Genomic DNA, 22,307 nt, shown 5'->3' on the forward strand with positions numbered 1-22,307 from the left:
CTGGCTGGTTTGTCTACGGCTGGCTGGCTGGCTTCCGGGGAGGGATGCGTAATAGTACTCCCCAGCGATTAAAAAAAAAGGGGCTGTATGGGTGTGCAGGGTGTCCCCACCCCGATTGCCATCTCAAAATGTCGCGTACTATACCTTAAATTTTACAAGCCACATACGCTTCTAAACCGCAACACAGTACCGTAGAGTCTCCTAACTTCAACTTATATACCTAACATCGGCTAAAATTTAAAAAATTCAATATTTTTTTTCCTTTTAAGGAAACACTAATTGTAGTGATTTGGGAAGTATACATATTTAATCATGGCAACATTGCAATGTCATTTGTCAAAATATTGGCGGCCATTTTGTCACAATCGTGAGTAACTTCGGATCACGCACACGCTTCTTTTTTACCGACCCCGAAAATTTGTGTCATTACTCAATACTGCTTGGAGGTAAGTTTTTTAAATCTTTACTACAGTTTACTCATATAATCCATTACCAAAATTAAAAAAATCATTCAGATATGTTCGTTAACTACAGAAATATTAGGGCAGACAATGTTAGGATACAATCTGTAATGTGATGTTGTTCAAACTTCGTCTGCCCTTAGGGTCGTCAAAATTAGAATAAGAACTTATGTTTTTTTTTTTGTACTATACTTATATGAAAAAGTACCTGGTCTGTATTTTTTCTTACTCTATACCCTCTATACCTATTTAAAACTGTTATGTATCTGAATAATTACCAAAACGTAGATATATTTTGTATAAATAACTATGTATTTCCTACATAACAAAATGTAAAGTAAGTTGATAAAAGAGTTGATTTCTGGCGCATTTAAGGTGTTTTAAATTGAATGATTGACGTTTTCTGTGCGCTCCATTGATTTAATGATTAAATCAATGGAGCGCACAGAAAACGTCATTGCAAACTGCTTATTTTACGCCACAGAAATCGTGCACTGTTAACGATGATGATGAAGATATGCCAAAGATGAAGCCAAAAAAAGTTATAACACCGGTAAAGAATCGTCTATTCGTTGAAGGAAGTTCTGATGAAGAAGAAGATAACTACACAGTTCATGACAGTAGCAGTTCATGTGGATCAAACTTTAATGAAGATGACAAAGAGAACAGCGATGGTGAACAGAAAACAGAATACATCGAAATAGATAATAATATTATAGATGAAAACATAAGAATAAGTTTTTTTTATTAGGTACTACGATTAAAGTGTTTAATTCATTCATCATATTTAATTTTTATTTACGATACCTTTGTGCCACCCCTGAATTTAAGAACGATTTTGGACAAAGTACGACCTAACTTCGTCTACCTAAATAAAAGTATAAAATAAATAAAATTAAAAGGCAAATTAAGATAGTGTATTTGGACTTTTGAATAATTTTATCTTATTTATATTTTTTTGATAAAATTGGCATTATGTTTAAAATAAATTTCCTATGCATAGATGAAGTTTGGAATTTCGCCTTAACTTCGTCTATTTTTTTAACGGTCATTAGCTTGCCTAAACTATAAACAGTAGGTACACTTTCATACACACATAAAAAGAACTATTACCATTGGACGATGTTTGTCAGACATAACAGATTTTTTTACATCCGATTGGCGGAAAATTTGAAAAAACGGTCAAAAGCAGACGAAGTTAGGGAACTCTACGGTACCTAACAAAGCCGTGTGTTCCTCTAATACATTAGTTTGCAATTATATCCGTTTGGTTTATTACAGTATAGTACTAGTATTAATATTATTATTTAGATCATTTTGCCTGTACTAATAATTCCGCTTTTGTGCTTTGAATTTTGCTACTAATTGGAATCGTATTTCAAGTATCTTCAACAGTATTACAGTTAGTATATGCGAATTATATTATATGTAGGTACCTATATGACGTATGTATTATAAATTATTATTAGTTATAATAGCTCAACGGGTTGGTTGCGATGCTGAAGTTGCTATGGGCAAGATACATAGTTCGAACAAGTGTAAATTAAAAATTTATAACACCCCCGACAAGACGTGAAGGTTACAGTAACTATACAGTAACTAGAAAAGAGCTGATAACTTTCAAACGGCTCAACCGATTTTCTTGGATTATAGCTAAGAACACTCTCGATCAAGCCCACCTTTCAAACAAAAAAAACTAAATTAAAATCGGTTCATTAGTTTAGGCGCTACGGTGCCACAGACAGATACACTGATACACACGTCAAACTTATAACACCCCTCTTTTTGGGTCGGGGGTTAAAAACCGATAGGAACCTAGTCCTATTGATCGACGATGATGATATTTGGCCATTCCTAAATGATCAGGGAACACATTTTCTATTCCCCCATTAATTTCCGAGCGTTAATACCACTAAATACAATACGAATGCTCAAATACGATATCAGCGCATGTGGTTGTAATCTTCGGGCCATATGCGAATCGAATTGCCACTTTAGGTGAAAATGTGTGACCGACGCACGCACAAAAATCACTCTTATTTCTTATTTTTTAAGATCACAATTCGTTTTACCTCAATTCTGGTATTGTCATGGTAATAATTAGATATTAAACGCACCTATTGCAGTAGGTTATGAAAATATCGTACATTGTATTATATGGGGTGTGACAAGCATTGTAATGTTTCCTGTATTGATTTTAACTACACGAGAGTTCCTACATTCTACAGAAGAAAACTAGCTAGGTGATTCGCTAACTCAGTGTCAAACACTGAATGATAGCCACTGAGGTTGGTTGGTTGTACAGTAAAGTTGATTTCAAACTACGGAATATAATATAATATATAAATATCGCTCACCCCACTTTTAAATATAACTGTTCACACTGTTCGATGTAATAATATTACATCTAAGTGTGAACAGTGACATTTAAAAGTAGCGTGAGCGATATTTATATATTATATTATATTTCCGTAGTTTGAAGGCAACTTTAGACATTGTGAATCACCCTGCAGGTTAGACCACGCTGTTTTCAACCTGATAGCTACAAGATTGTTACTTGTTGAGCGTATTCTTTTTTCCTCAAGAAAAAAATTAAGTACACTTAATGTGTATTTTTCAGGCTACTAAAATATGAAACAGATACAAAGGGCGCATAGTTCGAGGGACTGATAGACGACGTTGAGGTCCCAAGGTGCTGAAATGACGACCTCGCAACAGAAAGCGCAAATCTGGCAGAGACCCCCACTAGGTACCTATTCGGATTTTAGTGCACAGGCGACATCAAACGAGTGAAAGAATCAAAAGCTTAATTTGCTATAATATGCTAAAAAGACAATTCTGTATGGTACAACATGCAAGCATGCGACATGTAAAACCCCCCCCCCCCCCCCCCCACTGCTAAGCATGGAGGAAAAGCCAGCCGCAAAGCAAGCCCCAAGCCCAAATAAGTACCCCCACACACCAGAACACACTCGACGCACCTTTGCTCCAACACCGGGGCATCCAGGAGATGTAGACCTTACAATGCACAATTGCAAAGTCTTCGCATACTTCTTAGTTTTTACCACATCAGTCTTTTAGCATCAGTCTTTTAGTTACTTCTAAGTCTTACCATACAGATTTGCCTTTTTTAGCGTACCTATTATAGCAAATTGTAAATTGAATATTTGAAAAGAGCAAGCGCTGAGTTTCTGGCTAGTTCTTCTCGATAGGAACGGCAGTCCGAACCAGTGGTAGATTATTTTGACGATTCAAAGCACTTGTAAACGTTTAATTGAATAAAAATATTTTTAATTTTGTTTTTTTTTTTTTAATTAAGCTTTTGATTCGTTGTATATCATGGACTTCCGCAAAGTATCGTCTGCTTCTATACAATATCAAACGACTCGCAAGGAGCCACTGGATTCAGACGATGCAAGAGGCTGTCGAAATACTTCTCTCCTTTACTACTTTATTCTTATACTTTTTTCCTTAGTTTGTGTACAATGTAAACCCCAAGAAGTTTTTCCGTTGAAAATGGTTCTCCACAATTTTCAGTGCGGACATCGCTCGGAACATTTAAAGATTGCAAGATTTATGCGATTCGCGATACGTCGCTCCCATTTCCGGTACAAAGGAACCGGAAATCTGACATCGACATATCAGCTTTGTAGGCAAATACCCACTTATTTATTTTATACTCTTTTATATAGGCATGTTGTTCAATCGGATTTGTTAGAAAAAAATACACTGATGTTAGCTCGCTTCACCTTACACTTCCGCCCTTGTTTGCTCCTTTTTTAAATTCCGGTACAAGTTAGCCCTTGACTGCGATTTCGTCTGGTGGTAAGTGATGATGCAGTCTAAGATGGAAGCGGGCTAATTTGGAAAGGGTACGGAAGTTTCATTAAACCCGTACATATCTCCCATCGGTTTCTAACGGTCTCATATTGGAACCCTAAATCGCCTGGCAAAGTCTCTCTTCTCCTCCAAAGTCGGTAACCCATCCAATTGCCGACTTGGGTCAACGTTGCTTAACAACCACAATCGATTGATATGCGTCGCTGCAACTAGGCCACACGTCCCCTCTACATGATAAATAGGGATACTAGAGGATGCCCGCGACTTCACCCGCGTGGATGTAGGTTTTTGAAGATCCCATGGGAACTGTTTGGTTTTCCGGGATAAAAAGTTGTATATGTCAATAAAATGGACGCGAGCTACCTCAGTACCAAACATACAAATCGGTTGAACGGATGGGTCTTTAGGAATCCCGTGGGAACTCTTTGACTTTCCGGGATAAAAAGTAGGCTATGTCCGTCCCCGGGATATAAGCTAACCCTGTACCCGTCAGAATCAGTTAAACGGTTGGGTCGTGAAAAGGTAGCAGACAGACAGACAGACAGACACACTTTCGCATTTATAATATTAGTATGGATAGAAAGACGATAGACTTCAAAGTGACGAGTCTAGTTTACAAAGGCTAACGTTTCACAGATTTCAGTCTTGTCTTCACATACGACATTTAATTTCCTCACATAGTCATACACGTCACGACCAGAAGCAAACATAGTGTCATATATTGGTGTACTTTTTCTCCATACAGCCTACTTGTAATATTTCAAACGTAGCGTCGTTTATTTGATGTGTAATTTCCGGGTTATCTTGATTTTGATTTCTTTTTTGTTTGAAAAGACTGACGAGTTCAGCAGATATACCAAATTCAACTGTATGCTAAAACACATAAAGCTGAATTTATCTAATCAAAAGACTAGCTGATGTCCGCGACTTCCCGCGTGGATTTACATTTTTCAAAATCCCGCGGGAACTCTTTAATTTTCCGGGAGCCTATGTGATAATTCAGGGTATAATCTATCTCCATTCCAAACTTCCAAATCCGTTCAGCCGTTTTTGCGTGATTGAGTAACAGACATACAAACATCCACACTTTCATATTTATCATATTAGTAGGATAAGACTCCACTCCAATCCGTCTGTTTGTGCTGGCCTTTACAAACTAATCTTTATAGTTTCACTACGTTGATTTCATAGGGGTGTTAACAAAGGAATTAACAAAAAAACGCAAAATCTAATTCAAATACCATAAAATATGTCTCATATCATGAAGTCTAATCCAAATGCCATAAATGTCATATACCAATCAATCTAGCAAAGTAGAAAAAAAAAAACAATAGTCGTGGTTTTGTGAACACGAATTGATTGACCCCCGTCTGAAATCTGAATCGAGCCCCTTTTTAGGGTTCCGTACCGAAAAACGGAACCCTTATAGGATCACTTTACTATCTGTCTGTCTGTCTGTCCGTCCCTCTGTCGTCAAGAAAACCTATAGGGTACTTTCCGTTGACCTAGAATCTGGAATTTGGCAGGTAGGTCTTAGAGCACAAGTAAAGGAAAAAATGCGAAAACCGTGAATTTGTCGATACATAACAAAAAAAAAATACAATTTTCAAAGTAAGTTAACTATAACAAGTGGGGTATCATACAAAAGGGCTTTACCTGTAGAGTCTAAAACAGATATTTATTTATTTTATGCATAATAGTTTTTGATTCATCGTCCAAAAATACCCGAGTACGGAACCCTCGGTACACGAGTCTGACTCGGACTTGGCTGGTTTTTTATTTATTCGATTGATCTGCCTCAATCAGTCCCAGGGCACACAAAAACTCATTTTGATTTTTCAAATACAATTGTTTTTAAAAGACTCATTCAACTTACATTATTGGTCTGAATGTAGGTTTTTTTTTGTTAAAAAAAGTACTCAGCATAGGTTTTCTGTCAGAGTGAGAAGGGTTTAAGCCATAGTCCACCACGCTAACCAAGTGCGGATTGGTAGACTTTATACACCTTTGAGAGCATTGTAGGGAACTCAGGTTTCCTCACGATGTTATCCTTCACCGTTAAAACAAGTGATATTTACTTACTTTAAACGCATATAATTCCGAAATTTTGTACCGAGGTAGCTTGCGTCCCTGTAATTGACATAGGCATTTTATCCCGGAAAATCAAACAGTTCCCACGGGATCTTTAAAAACCTAAATCCACGCGGACGAAGTCGCGGGCATCCTCTAGTTAATATTATAAATGTGAAAGTTTTGATGTTTGTTACTCAATCACGAAAAAACGACAGAACGGATTTGGATGAAATTTGGAATGGGGATAGATTATACCCCGGATTAACACATAGGCTACTTTTTATCCCGTAAAATCAAGGAGTTCCCGCGGGATTTTGAAAAATGTAAATCCACGCGGACGAAGTCGCGGGCATCAGCTAGTTAATATGTTCCAAATAAGTAGACCGTGAAATTCTCGAGATTTCAGAGAATTAATTTAATGAAGTCCCTATAAAGTTATTCAGAACTAACTTGTTATTTTATCAATCACAATAGCGGTACCCATAGTAGTAATGACCCCATTAAAACCAACCATAGCAGTAACCAATACCAGTGGTCGAATTTAAACGTGCATGCTATCAATCATACCCAATGTCTCTCACGATTTATCTTCCAACCCGTATATTAAAAGGAAAACGAATTTACAGCCTCCCACTCACGTCAAAATCACAAAACATTGCAAGCGAAAATGACTGTAACGACCAGTGACGAAGTATCAAAATTGCTTGCGAGGATAGAAACATTTTTGCGCCCGCAGAAAAATCTGCTGGGTCGTGCGCGAATAATTCATGTTATGGTACAACGGTGGAAAAAATGTACGTTTTTGTTATGTTTATTAAGGTTTCTTGTGGATTAGTTGACGCGGAATAGTCGGAAGATTGTGTAAATAAACTGAGAGCCCGACAAAGAAGTGACTTTGTAATTTCGTAGGAAACCGCGGAAAATTCAGTTTGTGCACTGGGATATGGAACAGAGACGTTAGTTTTAGTTGTGCCCGTATTTTTCAGTTTAAACTTGTTAAAATTTCGAAATCCAGCGAGTTGGCTTGAGGGATTATCATAAAGGAAGACTTTATGAGGGATAGTTTAGAAATTGTGCAAGAACTTTATCATGAACAAAGAAATTAACTGTCATCTCTTCTTCTCATTATTATTTATTCATTACAATAACAATTCAAGAAAAATCCACTAACCTTACAATAAATATTTATAAAAACAAGCACACTAATAACTAGGTAATTGGCTAACTAAACGTGGCTAGGAAGTGGCTGGATGAGGAAGGCTGAGGACCGGGTGTGGTGGTGCTCTTTAGGGAAGGCCTATGTCCAGCAGTGGACATCCACAGGCTGATGATGATGATGAATAACTAATAAGAAATTACGTCCAAATTGCGAAATATCAGAATCAACAAAAACAAATCATTATTAAAAAAAATTATAAAAAAAACACCATGTCCTGCCAAAAGACGAACTAAAAAGTAAAAAAAAATACATATTAAACCGTGCGATTAAACCACATTTTTTTTTTTTAATTCATGTTCTTGTTCAATGTTTTTTTTAGAGTTTCGTACATCGTTCAAGCCGTTTGATTTTTTAATTTTACATGGCGGCTATTTTGATTTTTTTTATTATTTGTTGTTATATAGCAGACACATTATATAGAAATACACATTCTGCAAAGATTTCAACACTCCACCAATTCATGGATTCATGGATGGGTTCATGAGATTCAGGTCGCTGACAGACAGACAGACGGGCGGACGGACAGTGGAGGCTTAGTAAAAGGGTCCTATTGGTACCCTTCAGTTACGGAAGCCTAAAATTGAGCTGCCCAATTTCAAGGTAGGTTCACCATTTGCAAATTCAAATCCGCAGACATCTAAAAAATCCGAAAACAAAACACTAAACCGGTTTATTCATTTATGCGCACCACCATTTCCGTTAAGGGATAGACGCAAAAACGACACAATAGAAATCTAAATTGAACTCTGGTCTGACAGCGCGGCCACAGTTCAGGGCATTTATTGGACTATCAATCAAAATCGTCTGCACTCAACATTCATCTTCCCCTTAACAGGGTTCTCTTTGTCACTCGCTCCATACTAACGTTTGGTTTGGTAAGGTTTGGAATACTCTTCCGCGATCTGTGTTTCTTCCTACCAATCACAATCCGGGTATCTTTAAAACAAGAGTGAATAGGCACCTTCTAGGTAAACGCGTCCCATCTTAGACCATATCATCACTTTCCATCAGGTGTGATTGTGGTCAAGCGCTTGCCTATAGTGAATAAAAAAAGAAATAAAAAAATAACGTAGTTTGGTTTTTATTGACGACCTCCCTTGCACAGTGGCAAGCGCTGTGGTCTTGGGAGAGGTTCCGAGTTCGATTCTTGCCATTTAACATGGGACTTTATATTTTCTAAATTATCTCTAGTCTGGTCTTGTGGGAGGCTTCGGCCTTGGCTAGTTTCCACCTTTCCGGCAAAACCGTGCTGCCAAGCGATTTAGCGTTCGTACAAAATTAGATCGAATTTTAATAGAATATCATCGAATAGAAATAGAATAGAAAAATGTTTATTCTAGGCATGAATTATATTTTACATAGTGAAGGCACTATTAAGTCTTGTACCTACAGTAGTGCAAGACCTCGAACAGGTAGGCCATTCAGCTTGTATTGTGACGTCGTCGGGCCCTACAGACACAAACCTCTAGTGCGAATATCTGAGGTATCAGACGCCCTAACAGTTTTCAGTGACCGCCCTTACAAAATCCACATCTACAAAATTTCATTACGTTTGATTGGTTAGCTTTCAAGTGGGATCCAAACTACATTTGTATGGTGCGAGTGACGGAGAGACCCCTCTTAAATTGTAGGGTCGCTTGTCATTTATTCGAATCCAGTAATCGGGATGATTGCATGATAGACGTCGATTATCGATATCGCAGTGTTATTGCTTTCGTACCGAAGTTAGGGATGACATTAATGTCTCTTTCAAACATTTTTAAGCCAATAACTTCCAAAATGGGAGATACGTTCTGTGCTCCTTGAGTTTAGTTTGAAATAGTAGATCGTAAAATCATGAAGGTTTATTCATTCGTGGATCGATTTTAAAGTTGTTTAAGTATAATCGTTAGAGACGAGAATCTAAATAGTTCGTGCTTCAGAGAAAACGTAGAGCCATCTTCCTGCGCCTGCTCTTTCTCCGGTGGTGTCGGATTTCCGTCCCATCGGGTTATGAGACCGAGGGAATAGCATGCACTAGAATGCATCTGTGTTTGAGCACAAACTTGAGCACTGTAAGGTTGAAATCTATAGATAGTACTTTGACTTTGCTTGGACTTAAGTTTCAGTTAAAACGAGACAGATTTATGCCAGCGGTATAACGCTGTCTCGTTTTAACAGTGTCTTAAGTCTGAGCAAACTCAAGTGCGCTCTATAGATCTCAGCCTTAGACCTTCCGCGCAGTTGGCTAATATACCTACATGAAGATTGGCCGCCGTGGACTCAGGAGGACATTATTATTTTGTTTTAGATACTAGAGGATGGTCGCGACTTCGTCCGCGTGGATGTAGGTTTTTGAAGATCCTGTTTAGTTTTCCGGGATAAAAAATTGTTTATGTCAATAACATGTTGCCTCGGTACCTTTCATACAAATCGATTGAGCGGATGGGTCTTTAGGAATCCCATGGGAACTCTTTGATTTTCCGGGATGAAAAGTAGCCTATGTCCGTCCCCGTGATATAAGCTTACCCTGTACCTTTCGTCAGAATCGGTTAAACTGTTGGGCCGTGAAAAGGTAGCAGACGGACAGACAGACACACTTTCGCATTTATAATATTAAGTATAAGTATGGATTATTATGGAATCTGATATTTAGAAATGTCGTCAATATAAAGGACTAATTGGCGATACATAATATAGTAGGATGGCAATGACACCGAGGCAGACAGTAACACGTTTTTCTGCTTGATATCAATAATATGACGTGAAGGCATTTGTTTGTGTCATAAAATTGGAAACGTATCGATTGATTCGCATTCGCAATTCAATTCCGAAACGAATGGGACATAGAATTATTCATGTTGAATCGATTACTACGAAAGGTCTTCGGCCACATGATTGTTTTTCGGAATCAACTTGTTGAGACTAATGAAAAAGTTTCAACAAGATAAAGTTAAAAACTAAAACCGACTGCGATCGTCTTAATAAACGCTGAAATATTATAGTAAAATTGTTTTTCTGTCGCTTGGTATATTTTAATGTTGTAGTACGTTTATATTTATGAACTCAAAATTTTCTCCTCTTTCATTTGACACCCACTCGATACAATAGCAAAAAAATTTTTTGGAGACCCCCACTTTTTTTCATGTAATCGTCCGTTAGGTCAATTCTTTCTTATGGAATGTAGCCTATGTCACCCGGACCTTTACGACGAATCGATTGACACCTCACTCATCAAAATCGGCCCAGTAGTTTAGGCGCTACGGTGGAACACACAGAATCTGGATACAAACATACACACATGTATACATTACATAGACTGCTAAAATCATTACCCTTCCTTTTGACTTTGCCGCAGTCGGGTAAAAAAAAACCAGTCAAGTGTGAATTGGATTCACACACGAAGGGTTCCGTACAAGAAAAAACACTTTTTTATGATGTAACGACAAATTCGCGGTTTTCGGATTGTTCCCTTTACCTCCTTGGGCTGTAAGACATTGCAACGTGCCTTTCATGTTTCTAGGCCAACAGGAAGTGCCCTATGGGTTTTAATTCCCTTGACGGGTCTTGACGGACGCAATCATTGATTTTGAAAGAGCCATTTATTTTTAATTCAAATTTTGTATTTGACTTCTGTAATATGGGTACAATTTGCCTGAAATAAAGAACATTTATTTATTAATTTTCTTTTTATTTATAAAGGTGCCTTTTCCCCTTTTGAGTTACGGAACCTGAAACACAAATAAACATTATCGAAATATATCGAAATTGATTTTCTTTTGGTTAGACTAGCTTTTATAAAAGCTATTCCTTTGTGGAATAAATGTTTCAAAGTAATCAGAAGAAAATAACATTTCTCTAGAGCTCAGGTACTTATTATTATTTTAAAGTTGCTACGAATAAACTGGACTTAAAAAGAAGAAACTAATTTTTCATGTAAAATGGTCGCAATTTTAGATGGTGGTTTTGATCAAAAGAAATTCAAAAGTGATAACAAGTGTAAATTAAAAATTTATAACACCCCGACAAGTGAAGGTTACAGTAAGTAGAAGAGAGCTAATTACTTTCAAACGACTGAACCGATTTTCTTGGATTATAGGAAAAAAAACGAAATTAAAATCGGTTCATTTGTTTAGGAGCTACGATGCCACAGACAGATACACACGTCAAACTTATAACACCCCTTTTTTCGGGTCGGGGATTAAAAATAACATTTCACTGGATCTCAGGTACTAATTATTATTTTAAAGTTGCTACGAATAAACTGGACTTAAAAAGAAGAAACTAATTTTGCATGTAAAATGGTCGCAATTTTAGATGGTGGTTTTGATCAAAAGAAATTCAAAAGTGATAAAAATGATGTAGAACGTATGTAAAATAGGATCCGCAATCCTTTATCAGGCGAGCATGAATTCATATAGTATACTGAAGGTAGGTTTAACATTTCAACTGCAACGTTAGATGCAACCCGCATACTTAATGATCACTTTGCATATGATTATTGTGTATAACTCGGATGCTAAGATGGCAAGCGGTTTAAGGTACAGTTTTAGTCTGACAAACTTGGTTATATGGTACCAAATAACGTCGTTGAACTGTTAACTTCGTTTTGGAATATGCAATAGAACTGAATTAATGTATTTACTAAATCCGCTGGGAATTTATCCTATCATATTCAGAAGACGTTAAATATATCATTGGTTTTCCATCTAAGCAAGCAACTTATTCCATTATGATAATTAATAAAATCATCATCAAAATAAATAAAATAAAATAAATCATTAGTTGTCGAATAAATGTTTCAAAGTAATCAGAAGAAAATAACATTTCTCTGGAGCTCAGGTACTTATTATTATTTTAAAGTTGCTACGAATAAACTGGACTTAAATGATATAATGATATTTATCATAATGATATGATAATAATGATAATTATGATAATGGAATTAGTTGCTTGCTTAGGAATGTAAAAATAAGAGTGATTAGGCACCTTCTAGGCAACCGTTTTCTAAGGCATCCTTTGGTGTGATAACAGTCAAGCGTATACCTATGTAGGAGTTTTAAAAAACCGGTCAAGTGCGAGTTGGTCTCCTACAAGAAGGGTTCCGCTCCATCGTACAAGAAATAACATTTTTTTGTGATGTAACACCAATTACTTTTGCTATAAGACATTGATTGCTGCCTGCCATAATTCATGTTTATAGGTCAACGAGAACTACTCTATAAGCTCTGATTCCCTTGACGGGTCTTGAATTACCTGACAGTTAACGATCTGATCCTATAAGGATTCCTTTTTCTGTGGAAATACGGAACCCTAAAAATTTCTGATAACAGTAGATGTGAAACATATCGATGGATTTTACTGAACATGAAGGAGTTGGTTCTGTTTTCAATTTCTGGGATGTTTCTCCATAACTATAATATACTTTACGTTAGATCTGATAAGACTTCAATAATTATTTTTTTAATTCTAAGCCCAACACCGTCAGATTATTCATATTTAAAATTGGTGAAGATCTAGCAATAGTCTTTAGATTATCATAAAAGACAGACCAGAAGAATCTTTTTTAAAATTGTTATGACTTATGACTTATAGCATGTAACTTCCTTTTGCATGATTTTTCTAAGGCCAAAAGCCCGTTAAGAGGGCTCTCTCTGTCACTCGTTTCCACTCGTTTCATACAATCGTAGTTCCAATTTCATTTGAATATTAAGCAACCAAAGTCCATGAAATTTTGCAGACATATTCTAGAAACTAATATCTATGTCTGTGGTTTTCCAGATTTCTGTTAAAATATTCGGTTTCAAAGTTACGCGGTCTTGAAATTTTCATACAAATCTTTGAGCCCCTGTAATTTTAAAATTACATATTTTTAGAAAAATCTAAAACACCACAGACACAGATATTAGTTTCTAGAATATGTCTGCAAAATTTCATGGGCTTTGGTTGCTTAATATTCAAATGAAATTGGAACTACAATTGTATGAAACGAGTGGAAACGAGTGACGGAGAGAGCCCTGTTAAAGGAGCTAAGTACATGAAGATATAAATAATCGGTTTATATTCTGACAATAAACACATTAGTGTCGTCGGTATTAGTTCGTCGCATCGTAACATGACTTAGTGCCCGTTTGTAAACGGTCCAAGATCCCAGTGCTGCCAGACGTTACTTATTTCCCGAGAAACAAAATGTGTCCCACACAATTTATTATATAAAGTAGTGGTAATGTGTACTTTAAATGTATGCATATTTGCTATTGTATTATATATATTACTACCGATGGTCAATTTAAATATATCAGCTGGTAAAGGTATGTAAACACATTACTCACTTTTTCAAAGTCTAAGTGCCGATTTTCATGTGTATTTTTTGAGTGTCATAATAATATAAATTACGATTCAGACTATTAGTAAAATTCGATAAGTTTTTGTGAGCTTTGAAGCGTCTGGCAGTATTTACCGCCAAAGGAAAGTATCTAGCAGTATTGAACATTCATTATTAATAATATTTTGTAAAACATACATAATAATCACTTAGACATTTGTTTTTACGTAGGTAACTTTAGCAGCTAATAATAATAGGCCTTCGGCACAAGCTAGCAAATATGCGTACTTTAGTAGTACACACTAACAATAGTCACTACTCGATCTCATTTGTTTCTCAGAAAATACGTAATGTCTGGTGGTGCTGGGATCTTGCTCTATGACTCAGTACCCGTTTGTATACTCCACGGTGCCTATAAACATGTCTTGGATCTAAATTCTGCTTACATTCAAATACGAAGCGAACCATCGTGCCTTGCATTTTCCAAGAAATTACCGAACGAATTTACTGTTGCGTTTCCACGTTTATTTAAATACGAAATTTCATACAGAAGACTAATTGGACTGGCTACAATGTATTCCAACATTTAAATAACATATTATATTATGGTTGAGGTTATTCATCTTCAATTATTAAAGTCTTAGCTTACATTAATTACAAAATTACGAAAATAGTGAAAAGATGGAGGGGTCTCTCCGTCACTCGCTCCATACAAACGTAGTTCCAATTTCATTTGAATAATAAGCATCCAAAGTCCATGAAATTTTGCAGACATATTCTAGAAACTAATATCTATGCCTGTGGGTTTTTAGATTTCTGTTAAAATATTCGGTTACAAAGTTACGCGGTCTTAAAAAATCACATACAAATCTTTGAGCTCCTGTAATTTTAAAACCACATAATTTTATTTTCAATTTTCAAAGTAAGATAACTATACCAAGTGGGGTATCATATGAAAGGGCTTTACCTGTATATTCTAAAACAGATTTTTATTTATTTTTATGCATAAGATATTTTGATTTATCGTGCAAAATGTCAAAAAAATACCCACGTACGGAATCCTCAGTGCGCGAGTCTGACTCGCCCAACGGGATTGCCCATTGCGGATCTCCTCATTTCTGATTTGATCACGTAGAGAAAACTCCAAGTATAGCTCTCTCCATCGCCTGCTGAGTGGCTGAGCTTTCTTATGATGGAGTCGTTAACGTTAGCCGTCGAAAAATCCATATCCATACTCCATATGAAATATGAATATAATATAAATATAAATATGAAAGGGTGTCTATCTGTCTGTTTGTCTGTCTGTTTGCTAGCTTTTCACGGACCAACAGTTTAACCGATTTTGATGAACGGTACAGAGTTAGCTTACATCCGGGGAAGGACATAGACTTTTTATCCCGGAAAATCAGAGAGTTACCACGGGATTCTTAAAGGCCCATCCGTTTAACCGATTTATATGGGTGTATAGGTAGCTTGCCTCCCAGAAACTGACATAGGCAACTTTTATCCTGGAAAATCCAAGAGTTTCCACGGGATTTTTAAAAACCTAAATCCACGCGAATACAACTTCGTATAAATATTTGAATGATTTACCACCAAGTCTAAAATAAAGTTGTGAAGGATGTACCAACAAATAGTTGTCATATTCTTTGTACAACTATAGGTACCTTTGAAGTGCAGACAATTTATTTTTAGGGTTCCGTACCTCAAAAGGAAAAACGGAACCCTTATAGGATCACTTTGTTTTCTGTCTGTGTGTCTGTCTGTCTGTCCGTCCGTCGTGTCTGTCAAGAAACCTATAGGGTACTTCCCGTTGACCTACAATCACGTAGGTAGGTAGATCTTATAGCACAAGTACTACAGAAATAAATCTGCAAACCGCGAATTTGTGATTACATCATTGAAAAAAAATTAAAAATGTGTTTCAATTTTCAAAATAAGATAACTATACCAAGTGGGGTATCATATGAAAGTATCATATTTACCTGTACACCCTAAAACAGATTTTTATTTATTTTTGTGTATAATAGTTTTTGATTTATCGTGCAAAATTCGAGTACGGAACCCTTAGTGCGTGAGTCTGACTCGCACTTGGCCGGTTTTTCAAAGAGGCCGCGGTTAGAGCAGCGACTTACTAACTTTAGTCGGAGTTGCCGTAAAGTTTTGATATTCGCATCCGTCGGACCGATCCCGTCTCGGTTAAATTCCATAATTCCACCGTGGGTTTGCGGTAACTTCATATATCTTCTCGGATTCGAGAACTTTGTATGTTATGTACTCTCGAGTTTGGTTTTGGATTTCTATTGGCGTTTAGTTTAATATATCGTCTTTAGCAAGTATTCGTGCATATCATATCTTTATGACTTTGAAACTTTAAATATCTTGATGAGTTCCAAGAGCTTTTATACAGTTGTTCAATTTACATTTTGCATATCATTGGTACTCTACTTTTTGCCGTTTTCATCTTGTAACTAGAGGATGCCCGCGACTTCGTCCGCGTGGATTTAGGTTTTTAAAGATCCCGTGGGAACTGTTTGATTTTCCGAGATATTTTTTTTTATCCCGGATGCCTATGTCAATCACAGGGACGCAAGCTACCTCGGTACCTTTCATACAAATCGGTTAAGCGGATGGCTTTTTGGGAATCCCGTGGGAACTCTTTGATTTTCCGGGATAAAAAGAAGCCTATGTCCGTCCCCGGGATATAAGCTAATCCTGTACCAATTTCGTCAGATTCGGTTAAACTGTTGGGCCGTGAAAAGGTAGCAGACAGACAGACACACTTTTGCATTTATAATATTAGTTTGAAGTATGGATAGTATGGATATGGATGAAAATGTCTGCTATGTCGACAATATTCGTGTTAATCTTGCTTAGCCAGTTAGATCCTCCGATTTTATGTCGAAGAACTAATTATGAACCGTAACTTTACACTTTACTGATTTACGCACACATTAACCGTGTAATCATTGAAATAACCCCTAAAAAGCTATTAAGTTTAAGCCCACAGCTAAATTGTATAGAATATTTTTAATCTTAAAAGCTTTTCCAAAACACAAAGCGAGTTCGATTACTTTTTAGTTTTATAATATAACAAAGATGAGGGATGGAGTTTTGAAAACAACCAATTTCTAAGACAAACAATATAAACCGATGAGGCACGCTGGCAACTTCAAATGAAAACAGAGAGGGGTTGGTTCTACATCGACAAGGTAAGTATAAAGACAATGCAATAAGCTATAATAACTTAAAGTTTAAAAACCCCGACACAAAATTAAACCTCTATAAGAAAACTAGAAAAGAGCTGATAACTTTCAAACGACTGAACCGATTTTATTCAATTATAGCTAAGAGCACTTTCGATCAAGCCACCTTTCAAACAAAAAAAAACTAAATTAAAATAGGTCCATTCGTTTAGGAGCTACGATGCCACAGACAGATACACGATACACACGTCAAACTTATAACACCCCTCTTTTTGGGTCGGGGGTCCAATGGGTAGAGCATGTTCATATGTATTCTTTTTGAACCCCCTTAACAATGCGTAAGGATCTCATGTGTAAAAATGTGACCACAAGATAAGAGTGACATTTTTTACTGTATGACAAATTGGCATTTGATTGCAAACCTCACCTGTGCTTTTATTATAACAAGTGTAAATTAAAAATTTATAACACCCCCGACAAAGTATCTGAGTTTTCCAAAACATCATTTTCAAATAAATAATTATGTATCAAGGCAACGTCCATCTTGACAGCTTGACATAATATTTATGAACCTAACGGTTATGTAACCTTCTTTTCTACAAGAAAACTAGAAAAGAGCTGATAACTCTTAAACGGCTGCACCAATTTTTTTGGATTATAGCTAAGAACACTCTCGATCAAGCCACCTTTCAAACAAAAAAAAGTAAATTAAAATCGGTTCATTCGTTTAGGCGCTACGATGCCACAGACAGATACACAGATACACAGACACACAGATACACAGATACACACGTCAAACTTATAACACCCCTCTTTTTGGGTCGGGGGTTAAAAATACTCGAAAAACTCTTTACGCATATCTAATGTTGATCGAAATGTATCCTATATGTAACCAAGCGTGGATAATAAGCCAATCTATAATGGTAACTCATAAGCTATCATCGAAAACAAAAACCTCTTTAATAGAACTGCATGCACATAAAAATGTTAAGGAAAAACCACGACAAAAAGCAATTGAAACAGACGCAACAGATGCTATTCACTCGAACTCACAGACCAAGTTGCTCCAGAAGCCACCGGCGCGTGAATTAATTACTATACATTAATTAGACGTGTGATCTTCAAAGGACGCGTATAATTTTGGTAATGTACTTAACAAAGTAACGAGATGAACTCATTTTCGGCTGTCTTAGACGCTAATCGCTTGTATGTGTTACATGCCACTCACGTTTTATGTTACAAAGACGAAATTAGCAAATACAAAACTCCAAAACTCATGCTATGTTTTATTTAAATGGCTTTGCTTCCCCTTTTAAATCGTAAAATGGTTATATTAAACATTCTTAATTTAAAAAAAAATATATACATACATACATAGACTGCTAAAATCATAACCCTTCTTTTCGGCTTTGCCGTAGTCGGGTAAAAAAAAGGAAGAAAGGAGATGACTGAAATACGAAAGGATCTACAATACTCCTCCCAATTTTAGATACGTCTACCATACTCGTAGCTAATATTAATTCTTTTCTATTTACCCGACTGCGGCAAAGCCAAATGGACGAGTTATAATTTTAGCAGTCTATGTATGTAGGTATGTGTGTATGTATGTTTGTATCCAGATTCTGTGTGTTCCACCGTAGCGCCTAAACTACTGGGCCGATTTTGATGAATGAGGTGTCAATCGATTCGTCTTAAAGGTCCGGGTGACATAGGCTACATTTTATACGAAAAAATTGACCTAACGGATATTACATGAAAAAAAGTGGGGATCTCCAAATTTTTTTTGTTGCTATTGTATCGAGTGAGATGTCAAATGAAAGAGGAGAAAAATCTGAGTTCATAAATATAAATGTACAACAACATTAAAATATACCAAGCGACAGAAAAACAATTTTACTGTAATATTTCAGCCTTTACTAAGACGATCGCAGTCGGGTTTTAGTTTTCAAATTTGCTGTGCTAAAATCATAACCCTTCCTTTTGGCTTTGCCACAGTCGGGTAAAAAGTAACAATAAAGCGGGTCCTCAAATACCCCCCTGCGAGACGACAGAAACCACGAGACGTTGCAGTCGCTAGTCGTTACTCCGACTTCCGTCGCCATTGCGGTCTGGGATACATTCCCCGGGATTAAATTACTGTCTCCAGCGATATCGAGACGCGAACAAGTTAGGATGACGAAGTAGAGACTGGTAATCACGTTATCATACGCTTGCTTCAAAACTTTTTGGATTCGACTTGAGGATTAGCATCGAAAGTTGTCAGAATTAGTATAACTTTTGACTTTTTGTTTTTTTTTGAGAGTTCCTTACTCAAAAGTAAAAAAAATTGATATCAGTGATTGTAATAACCTCGGCGTTTATCAGTCTGTCGGTCACATTTGATTCATTCAGAGACTATCCAATCTGTAGGCAAAGAGCAATATTTAGGAGAGTTATAGAAACTTTTTATCGCTACGTAGCTACTAGTCCACTACTATATTCAAATTATGAAAAAAATAGAAAGTAAAAAAAGCTTAAAGGTTATTTATTGTTATTTTGGAGAACATAATCAAACATATTATATCTACTCATTAATAAACTACATGATCGGTTAAGCGGATGGGTCTTTAGGAATCCCGCGGGAACTCTTTGATTTTCCGGGATAAAAAGTAGCCTATGTCTGGCCCCGGGATATAAGCTAACACTGTACCAAATTTCGTCTGAATCGGTTAAACTTTTGGATCGTAAAAAGGTAGCAGACAGACAGACAGACACACTTTCGCATTTATAATATTAAGTAAGGATTAGTATGGAATAGAAAATTATTACTGAAATTATGAGTAAAATTATGATTTCTTTTACAGTATGAAATGAACATTAGAAACTTAAATGTTTACCCCGGGGACCTCAACAAGAGTGTGGAATAAATATTATTCCTGTTTACCTAAATCTAATATCGCGGGATCACAGTAAATTCAAAATCCTAGGAGAATATTCGCCAGAGCTTATTCCATTATTCAACAAAGCGCGCCGTGTGTGGGTAACTCTGGTCCTGAACCAGAAAATATTTTAAATTTCTAACACCTAGTGCATTGAGATGGTATTGTCATCTTTGGAGGAGCAAACCTCATCAATGCTCAGAGGCTGGTCCGTGCTTTCTGCTTGGAACGTATAACTTACATCGTACGTAAATCTATAAATATAATTTAATCTGTTTTAAACTTCTTATTAATGCTCGCGTCTTTGTCCCTGTCAATTTAAGTTTTTTAAAATCCCAAGGGAACTTCAGATAAAAAGTAGCCTATATTAGTATACAGGACAGGTACCAAATAGATGATGCCCGCAACTTCATCCATGTGGAATTAGGTTTTTGATTGTAAGGATGTAAATAATTCTACCGTAAGGAATACGTTATAAGGTTTAATTTACACACATTTTCATGCTTTATAGTAGTCAGAGCAGAGTCCGCATCGATTCTGTGTAATATGCGAAGACGTTTAAATTATTACGTTGAGGCTATTTTGCAGAATATTGCACGCTCTAGCAATACAACATCTCATTGGTATCAATACGGTTTATTCTAACCTACAGATGGTTCATTTTAACATATTTCATAGATATGTTCGTTAAATTGCATTGCCGTATAATTCGATGTCTGAACGTGTTTTGCGTGCTTCATATAATTATCTGTATCTCTTAGGCTTCTTTTCTGTTCCATTCCGACTCCGGTTCCATTTACATGAAGCCTAGTTTGCCTGTTTATTAGTCTGTAAGCGCAACTTTACAGCGGGGCTTGCACAGAAATTGTGACTGTACATTGATGTGACTGTCACATTACAGCTCTTCTTCTCTTCCTGAGTTTCCTTTTCGCACTTAGGTTGAAATCTATAGACCGCACTTTGACTTAGCTTAGACTTTTCAGTTAAAACGAGACAGATTTATGCCAGCGGTATAGCGCTGTTTCGTTTTAACAGTGTCTTTAGTCTGAGCAAAGTCAAAGTGCGGTCTATAGATCTCAGCCTTAGATGAACGAAGCCGTCTGTTGTACGTGACACTTTGTAACTATCATAATGGTTGTTATTGGCTGAATTTATGGTATATCTATCTATTCTTTTCTATTTACTACTTGCTCATGGCCGCGAAACCATTCACGTGGATACAGGTTTTTTGGCTTTAGAATGGAGATAGATTGTACCCTGGATTAACACATTGGTTACTTTTTATCCCGGAAAATCAAAGAGTTCCACGGTATTTTTAATAAACCTGAATCACACATCTTACTAGACTAACCACTAGGCTCTCAAGTTATCCCGTAAGGGCGATTACGCACTGCATGCGATTCGAATCCGTGAAAATACGTTCCGAAGTAGTCATAGAACTATTTGTATTGTAGCTTACGAACTAGCTCCGATTTCCGTTATCCGAGTTCTTTCCATCCGTGAGAATATCTCCGATGTGCCTCGGATTCAGATCGGGAATATGACGTAGATATGTCAAAGATGTCCACTGAATAGCTGGGATTTGGATCAGATACGAGTTCGGTCCAAGTTTTTAATATCCGTATTTTCACGGACTCGGATTGGATGAGTGCGTAGCCGCTTTAAGAGTATACTAACCTAGTACCGGTTAGTAAGGTAAAATAACAATGATACTACAGCTAAAGTGCTAAATTATCAAAACGAAAATACATTTCTACCTGGTGACTTTATGAAGCACCTCTACACCGCGACAAAGATAAACTTTGCTCAGAAGCCAACAATATTTGCCTGCGAATTGGAATTTTCGAGAACTGATACAATGGAGCAAAAGTTTATTAAACTCCCCTCCTCTCCATCTCCTCCTGAAACTCCTAAAAGTACATAAATACAGTAGAAATATACTATAACTGAGTTATGGATCTAAAACCTAAATAGTGCATTGAGTCTTTTACTGTAAAGATTCAAACTATGGTAAATCCTAAGATATTAAGGATTAATGAAAAGGATCTAAGATTTAATAGGTCTTAATGGTAAAAATCCGAACTACTCTGCAATGGTTAATGTCGGACTTTTACCAGCAGTCTCCTCAGAGGCATACAATTTGTATGCTATTAGAGAGCTAACACACTCGGAAACCATCTCGAACTCCACCAACGTGGATACTGGGTACTCTAGCGACCTGGCGACGCGTAGCCAAGTCGCCAGTGTTTTGTACACAAAATAAATTATGCCTCGCGAGTGGCTAAC

At 36.6% G+C, this 22,307-nt stretch overlaps 1 protein-coding gene and 1 long non-coding RNA gene across 7 annotated transcripts in view; one reads left to right on the plus strand and one right to left on the minus strand.

The window, feature by feature from the left end:
- LOC123877355 (latrophilin Cirl) overlaps positions 1 to 22,307 on the minus strand; it is a 494,916-nt gene that overhangs the window by 109,738 nt on the left and 362,871 nt on the right. The gene's annotated exons all lie outside the window — the stretch shown is intronic.
- On the plus strand, positions 192 to 1,245 carry LOC123877362. Its single transcript, XR_006798570.1, has 2 exons — positions 192 to 866; positions 910 to 1,245. It is a non-coding gene; the product is annotated as an uncharacterized LOC123877362 (long non-coding RNA).

The sequence above is a fragment of the Maniola jurtina genome, chromosome 23 (genome assembly GCF_905333055.1).
Source record: "Maniola jurtina chromosome 23, ilManJurt1.1, whole genome shotgun sequence".
Lineage (NCBI taxonomy): Eukaryota > Metazoa > Arthropoda > Insecta > Lepidoptera > Nymphalidae > Maniola > Maniola jurtina.